Source organism: Chiloscyllium plagiosum, chromosome 40 (genome assembly GCF_004010195.1).
Source record: "Chiloscyllium plagiosum isolate BGI_BamShark_2017 chromosome 40, ASM401019v2, whole genome shotgun sequence".
Taxonomy (NCBI): Eukaryota; Metazoa; Chordata; class Chondrichthyes; order Orectolobiformes; family Hemiscylliidae; genus Chiloscyllium; species Chiloscyllium plagiosum.
In genome coordinates, this window is record NC_057749.1 from 12292129 (window position 1) to 12300505 (window position 8377).

At 41.4% G+C, this 8377-nt stretch overlaps 1 protein-coding gene across 1 annotated transcript in view; it reads right to left on the bottom strand.

Moving 5' to 3' along the window:
- otud7a (OTU deubiquitinase 7A) overlaps window positions 1-7197 on the bottom strand; it is a 216497-nt gene extending 209300 nt beyond the window's left edge. The window contains exon 1 of the mRNA XM_043680340.1: window positions 5921-7197. The gene's annotated coding sequence lies outside the window, so the exon portion shown is untranslated. The remainder of the gene's footprint in view (window positions 1-5920) is intronic.
- Window positions 7198-8377: the final 1180 nt, after the last annotated feature.

Sequence of the window (8377 nt, forward strand, 5' to 3'; positions counted from 1 at the left end):
ACAGATAGCTGAGATCTCCTTACATGTTTGTTTAAAGAGATCTGCCACTTGCTTATCAACTGATCCCTGACCAGGCTGTACATTCTTTTGTAGCTCTTTATCTTCAACTATGATTTCCTTACCACTGTCATAAATCCCACTGGTTTAACCTGTTTTACCGCATCTGTCTGCCTAGCGCTTATTCTTAGCTACCAATACTGTAACTTCATGTTGGCTGACTTCATTACAGTAAAACACCTCTTTTCCCTGCTCATGGGTTTCTTTTTTTATCCTTAAACTATCTTTACCAGCTTCAATGAGATTGCCTTTTCCCTTTTATTACCTGAGGATTTCTCTTTTCCCCATTTTCTATTTCTCACAGATTGAAATTGGTTCCAAAGCCAAACTTTTGATTTAAGAACTAATTTATAACCATCTGCCATTTCAATTGATATGATTTTATTGGTCCACAACTAGGCTTTAATTAAAACATCCTTTATCCTGATAACACAGTTACAGTTTTTTGTTAACTTTATTCATTTTGTGGGATCTCAAGGAGTGGTGGTGAGATTGTGCCTTATTGGTGATAGTCACAGCCTGGCATTTGTGTGGCGCGAATGTTACTTGCTGCTTGTCAGCCCAAGCCTGGATATAGATCTTGTTGCATTTGGATATGAACTGCTTCAATGTCTGAGGAGTCATGAATTATGCTGAGCATTGTGCTAACATCAGCAAATATCTCCACTTCTGACCTTATGGTGGAGGGAAGATCACTGATGAATCAGCTGAAGATGGTTAGGCCTTAGACAATACCCTGAGGAACTCCTGCAGAGATGCTCTGGAGCTAAGATAACTGACCTCCAACAACCACAACCATCTTCTGTGTGTGTCAGGTATGACCCTAGCCACAGAGAGTTTGCCCACTGAAACCTATTGATTCCGGTTTTGCTAGGGCTCCTTGATGCCACACTCAGTTGAGTGTAGCTTTGATGTCAAAGACTGTCACTCTCACCTCCCCTCTGGAATTCAGCTCTTTTCTCCATGTTTGAAGCAAGGCTGTAATGAGGTCAGGAACTGAGTGGCCCTGACAACACAAACTGGGCGTCATGAGCAAGTTATTGCTGAACAGATGCTGCATGGTAGCACTGTTGATAATACCTTTCATCACTTTACAGTTGATCGAGAGTAGACTGATGGGGCAGTAATTGGTCAGGTTGCATTTGTTCTGCTTTTTATGTGCAGGACATCCCTGGGGAATTTTCCACATTGATGGAGGCCGAGATGGACCATCCACTCGTCACTTCTGGCTGAACATTGCTGCGAAAGCTTCAGCCTTATTTCTTGCACTGATCTGCTGGGCTCTTCTATCATTGAGGATAGGGAAATGAGTTGTTTAATCATCCTCCAATGAGTTGTTTAATCATCCACCACCATTCACAACTGGCAGGACTGCAGAACTTAGATCTGGTTGTGGGATCGCTTTGCTCTGTCTATAACTTGCTGCTTATGCTGACTGGCATGCAAGTAGTCCTATTTGGTGGCTTCACCAGATTGACACTTCATCTTCGGATTTGCCTGGTGCTGCTCCTGGCATGTCCTCCTGCACTCTCTATTGAACCAGGATTGATCTCCTGGCTTGATGGTAATCGTTGAATGGGGAATATACTAGGCCATGAGTTTGCAGATTGTGTTGGAGTACAATTCTGCTGCTGTTGATGGCCCATAGCACCTCATGGATGCCCCCCTTTGAGTTGCTAAATTTGCCCATTTAGTACGGTGATACTGTCACAGAACATGATGGAGGTTATTCTCAATGTGAAGGCCGGACTTCATCTCCTCAAGGACTGTGCCATGGCTGTTCGTACCGATACGGTCATGAAGAGATGCATCTGCCGGCAGACTGGTAAGGATGAGGTCACGCATATTTTTCCCTCTTATTGATTACCTCACTACCTACCGCAGACCCAGTCCTTTAGGACCTGACCTGCTTGATCAGAAATGTTGCTGTCGAGCCACTTTTGGTGGTGGACATTGAGTCTCTGACCCAGAGTACTTTTTGTGTCCATGCCATCCTCAGTGCTTCCTCTAAGTGTTATTCAACGTGGAGGAGTACCAATCCATCATCTAAAGGAAGACAGTACATGGTAATTAGCAGAAATTTTCTTTGCTTTGTTTAACATGAAGAATGAGACTTCATGGGATCGGAATCAATGTTGAGGATTCCCAGCGCAACTTCCTCCATACTGTATACCACTGTGCCACCACCTTTGCTGAGTCTGTCCTGCCAGTGAGGTGGAACATATCTGGGGATGATGATGGTGGTTTCTTGAACATTGTCCATACAGTATGATTCTGTGAGTGTGGCTCTTGAGATATGCTTAGCCTTTAACAGCGTAATGTTGTGCTTGCTTCTTTTTTCAGGAGGTCGTAAAAACACAGGTTCTGAAAAGTCTGGGCTTGGATGTGTTTTCTGGACAGTTTGATTATACTTCACAGATACTCAGTCAAAGGTTTTCAAGTTAAAAAAAATTCTTGTATAATCAAAGAGGAATGGTGAGTTTTCCCAGATCAGCTTTTTGGTTTTGAATGGTTTGGTATTTAGCAGGCAGTTTTGAAGCTGCTGGACCGAAAGAAGCAGGTCCATCCTGATGCTCTCTCTCTCTGTGACATCACTCCAAAACGACCCAGTATTTGATTTTACCTTTTGTGCCAAGGGCTGTTTGTGTGGATTGTTGCAAGCATTTGGAACAGCATCATTAAGTTGGGAAGATCTGTTGGATTTTCTGATAGGTTAAGTTATTCGGTATTCTGTTCTCAATTGTTTGTGTTTAACTCAGTAATCTTGTCAATAAATTCTGGTTTGTTTAAAACTAAGTGGTTAAACCAGTTGCATCACTCCCAGAATATTGGTGTTACACCTGCTTAAAACAACTAGCAACGTTAGGGTCTTGGCTACTTTCTAAACGTTTTGATGGGTCTGGCCTGGTCCATAACATTATGTTAGGCTGTTGCTTAACTAGTCAGTCAGACATTTCTCCCAAGTTTGGCACTAACCCCCAGATGTTAGTGAGGTGGAGTTTGTGGGTCAACAGGGCTGATCTGCCATTTTCTTTTCAAGGTAATATATCTGGTTTCATTGTTTGGAGACTTTGTATTGCTACAACTGACTGGCTTTCTAGGCAATTTCAGAAGGCAATTGGCAATCAACTACATTTCAGTGGGTATGGAGTCACATGTAGGCCAGACGAGGTGAGGTTGGCAGCTTTCCTTCTTTGAAGGACATTAGTGATCCAGATGGGAATTTCCGACAATCGAAAATAGTTTCATGGTCATCAATAAATTCTTAATTCAAGATTTCAGAGTCTTTGGCTTTGATCTTTATGTTGTCATTGTCTACAGGAATAGTGCCAGAAGACTGCAGGATAGCAAATGTTGTCCCCTTGTTCAAGAAAGAGAGTAGAAACAATCCTGGCAATTATAGACTAGTGAGCATTACTTCGGTTGTGGGAAAAGTGTAGGAAAAGGTTACAAGAGATAGGAATTATAATCATCTAGAGAGGAATAAGTTGATTGGGGATAGTCAACACAGCTTTGTGAAGGGTAGGTTGTGCCTCACAAATCTTAATGAGTTCTTTGAGAAGATGACCAAACAGGTGGATGCGGGTAAAACGGTTGATGTGGTGTATATGGATTTCAGTAAGGCATATAAGATTCCCCACGCTCGGCTATTGCACAAAATACGGAGGCTTGGGATTGAGGGTGATTTAGCAGTTTGGATCAGAAATTGGCTAGCTGAAAGAAGACAGAGGGTAGTGCTTGATAGGAAATGTTCATTCTGTAGTTCAGTTCCGAGTGGTGGACTGCAAGGATCTGTTCTGGGACAACTGCTGTTTGTCATTTTTATAAATGGCCTGAATGAGGGCGCAGAAGGATAGGTTAGTAAATTTGCAGATGACACTAAGGTCGGTGGAATTGTGGATAGTGTTGAAGGATGTTGCAGGTTACAGAGGGACATAGATAAGTTACAGAGCTGGACTGACAGGTAGCAAATGGAGTTTAATGCAGAAAAGTGTGAGGTGATTCACTTTGGAAGGAGCAACAGGCATAAAGAGTACTGGGCTAATGGTAAGATTCTTGGCAGTGTAGATGAGCAGAGGAATCTCGGTGTCCATGTACATAGATCCCTGAAAGTTGCCACTCTGGTTAACACAGTTGTTAAAAACGCATACGGTGTGTTAGCTTTTTTTGGTAGAGGGATTGAGTTTTGGAGTCCCTGAAAGTTGTATAAAACTCTAGTGCAGCTGGACTTTGAATAATGCGTACGGTTTTGGTCACCTCATTATAGGAAGGACGTGGATGGATTGGAAAGGGTACAGAGGAGATTTACCAGGAAGTTGCCTGGTATGGATGGAAGGTCTTATGATGAAAGGCTGAGGAACTTGAGGCTGTTTTCGTTACAGAAAAGAAGATTGAGAGGTGACTTAATTGAGACATATAAGACAATCAGAGGGTTAGATAGGGTGGACAGTGAGAGCCTTTTTCCTCGGAAGGTGATGGCTAGAACAAGGGGACATAGCTTTAAATTAAGGGGTGATGGATATAGAGCAGACGTCAGAGGTAGTTTCTTTACTCAGAGAGTAGAACTAGAATCCCTACAGTGGAGAAACAGGCCCTTCATCCAACAAGTCCACACAAACTATCCGAGGATTATCCCATCCAAACCCATTCCCTTACATTTATCCCTGACTAGTGCACCTAACCTAAAAATCCCTAAACACTATGAGCAACTTAGCATGGCCAATTCACCTAAGCTGCACATCTTTGGATTGTGGGAGGAAAGCTGCTGACATGGGGAGAATGTACAAACTCCACACAGACAGTCGCCCGAGGCTGGAATTAAACTTGGGTCCCTGGTGCTGTGAGGTAGCAGTGCTAACCACTGAGGCACTGTCCCGCCTAAGTAGACACCCAAGTAGTATAGTGGGGGCATGGAAATCACTACCTGCAGCAGTCGTAGACTCGCCAACTTTAAGGGCATTTAAAAGGTCATTGGATAAGCATATGAATGAAATTGGAATAGTGTAGGATTGATAAGCTTCAGATTGGTTCCACAGGTCATCACAACATCAAGGGCCAAAGGGCTGTACTGTGCTGTTATGTTCTATAAGCTTTTGTTTTATAATACAATAAAAAGAAGAACTGGCATAATTCTATTAACAAGACAATGTAATATTTAACAACTAATCAGCAACTGTTCCAATATAGGCCGGGTCCCATAAACATACCCGAGGGCAAAAATGCAATTCAGCAGTACAGTTATGATTCTCACAAGCTGTGTCTCTCCTGTTTTGAAGAATGAAACACCGATGGAAACAATCTGTCTCTTTTGATTTTTCAGAGGAAGTCTCACTGTCTAAAACTTCACTCTAGCAGCAGAGTACTCAAGCTTTTAGCTCCAGCAACCAGCAGAAACCTTCTCAGTAACTGAACACCAAATGTAAAGTCTTCCTGGGTCTGTATGAGCCCTGACCCTGAATACTCATGATTCTTTTGTCTTAATTAACAAACAACCCTGCGAGAATTCAAAGCTATTCACTAACTGCCTGTCTGAAAGAGACATTTTGGTACCATTGTGACAACACCCATCTGCAAGAGGAACAGCACAGAACATCTCTCTTAAAGGCACAGTATCATCATCTTAGATATGATGCAATGATCAAAACATCAAAGCAGATGGAGTTCACAGGAAAGTGTAGGCAGAATGGAACATGAAAGTTAGGGAGACACCTAGATTAACAGATTCAACCTCTGTCCTCGCTATGGCCTGGTGCATGTAGAAGACAAGAATTTCAAAAACAAGGGGATAAACTTGGCCATGTGAAGAATATGTTCACAGTGGTAATATTGGGAGAGCAGCACAGTAAAGTATAACGAATCTTACTTGGTTGCCAGGACATGGAAATGTCAGCATCTTCACATTTGTGGCCACTGTCCTCTTCCTCAAACTCAAGGATTATCTCTGCATTGAATTGCAAACACTTTTGGGCTGAAGTTGCTGAAAAACATTTGAATGGAAAGTACATGAGGTCCTGCATTTCAGCAAGTACTGGTCAATCTCCTTTTTCCACATAGATGCTGCCTGACATGCTGAATATATACATTTTCTATTTTTTACATTTACAGCAGCATTGTACTTTTTACAAATATAACCTATTTGCATTAACATATGGAAACTGTTCAAACACAGATGGTATTACAACAGCTGCACTTTGCAAAACGATGTTGAAATTCACCATTAATATTTGCCGACATGCAAAGAACAAATTTTGTTAACTTTATGAAGGGAGGTGTCTGCAAATGTTTCTCAGAATGCACCATATATTCGCCAATTGCCTTTGAAGTTTGAACAGCATTTAAGAAGAATTGCATAAGAAATGTGACTATATTAGAAACTTTAAGGCAAATTGCACCTCTCATCACCCATCTGTTCAACTGAAGTTATCTTTATTTCCAGCTGGATCAATAAAGTAGCTATTCTCTGTGAAAATAATCATTTTAGCACTGCGTTCACTTGATCATTATGACGCATATGTGTTATTTTCCATTTCTTAATGCCCTGAATGTTTTGTGGGGAGAATGCAATCAAATGCCAAATTAAATTTAGAAATGACATACCTTAGTCACAGGTAAGAATCTTGAGAGAAATCCAGTTTTACATGTATGTAGGCAAAACTGGTTATGGTACATTGTGTAAATGGATAGAGGCTTTTGTGATAAATAAAGTGGGAAACATTTAAAGAAACTATTCAAAATGTTCAATAAAATTCTATTCCACTGAAAAACAAAAACTCAACAACATCCACTCAAAATCTGAGAAACAGGAGGCTTTTAATATGCCCAGGAATAACAGTAAACCTGAGGATTAAGAGTGTTTTAAAAACCAGGAAAGGACAAGTTGATAAAATGATTGGACCATGATAATAAATGATCTGGGAACATAACGACAAATTTTATTATTGCAAAAATATACTTCACCCCTACACCTCAGTTATAAGTACATATAAAAATCCAAAATCAGTTCTGTGCAGAGAAGAAACAAAACTCCTTGTGCCTTTCACACAAAGAAAAAGCTCTATTCTCCCCCTCTGCTGCATTGCTGTGGAATTGCAATTATAAATGATATACAAAAGTCAAACACATCAAGTTCAGAGCAAATGCAAGGCACTAAATTTACTCAAAAATGCTCTATCAGTGCACCTATGCCAGAACTGTGTCCAAAACTGTTTTACTCAGTTGCAGTAAAGGGGTAGGAGCAGTCCCAAGGTCATTTTATAAACGTGGCTGCCTCATAATTAAAAAATACATATTTCAGTTTTACAGCTGTAATATAAAAGCATAATTATGGCATAATATAACTGAATTTCTGATCAATTAGGTATCTTGTATAATGATTGTTGATCTGTAAAACATTGGAATTTTGACACGTCTCAGAGCTTCTCTGCAGTTGCAAAAGAAGGGCATTTTCTACTCATATAAGAAATGACATATCATTTTGAAACAATGACAGGCTCTGAGAATTGAACAGGTCCTTGTTATATTTTGGCAGAAACACCACTGACCGTGGTCTTCCCCACTACACCCTTGGTGGCAGCAGCCCCAAGCTTCAGTGTGATCCTGGACCTTGGAATGTGTCAATCTGCAACAAGCAGTTGAGGTGAAGTACTCGCTCTGGAATATCAACAAGCATTGGGCAGACTATGGAGTGGTCTCATCAAGATGATGGTTCTCCAGAAAGGGTTGATGTTTGTCTTTGTGTGCGCCCCAGTAAACATCTGTAGCGTACAGAGTCCTGTGTCATGCAGTTGCTCGGGGTGAACATCAACGAAAACCACTGCACCCCTCCCCTGACTTCCTTTGCAAAGGCACATTCCAGCAGGAGATCTCTTCTTTTCTCTCCTGCAGCTGCTTTGAATGCAGCTTGTGGTGGTGCAGATTGACTAAACATACATGAAGGATCTCACAAACAACATCCTTATTAACACCAGCCAGCGAAGGAAAGATCTCATGTTGGAAAGTTCTGGTGATGAGCCATTCTGCCAAATAACTTTCAGAGTCTGCTTAGGGAACAGCCCGACAGGATCCACTCGCTCCTTTCCCCACAGGGTCTCAAGGATGTTACATGCTGACTACTTCCTGATGGACTGGTGGTTAAAAGTGTTTTAGAGTTACAGAGTCATACGGATGTACAACACAGAAACAGAGGTAAAAACAATGTCTGCAGATGCTGGAAACCAGATTCTGGATCAGTGGTGCTGGAAGAGCACAGCAATTCAGGCAGCATCCGAAAAGCTTCGAAATCGACGTTTCGGGCAAAAGTCCTTCATCAGGAATAAAGGCA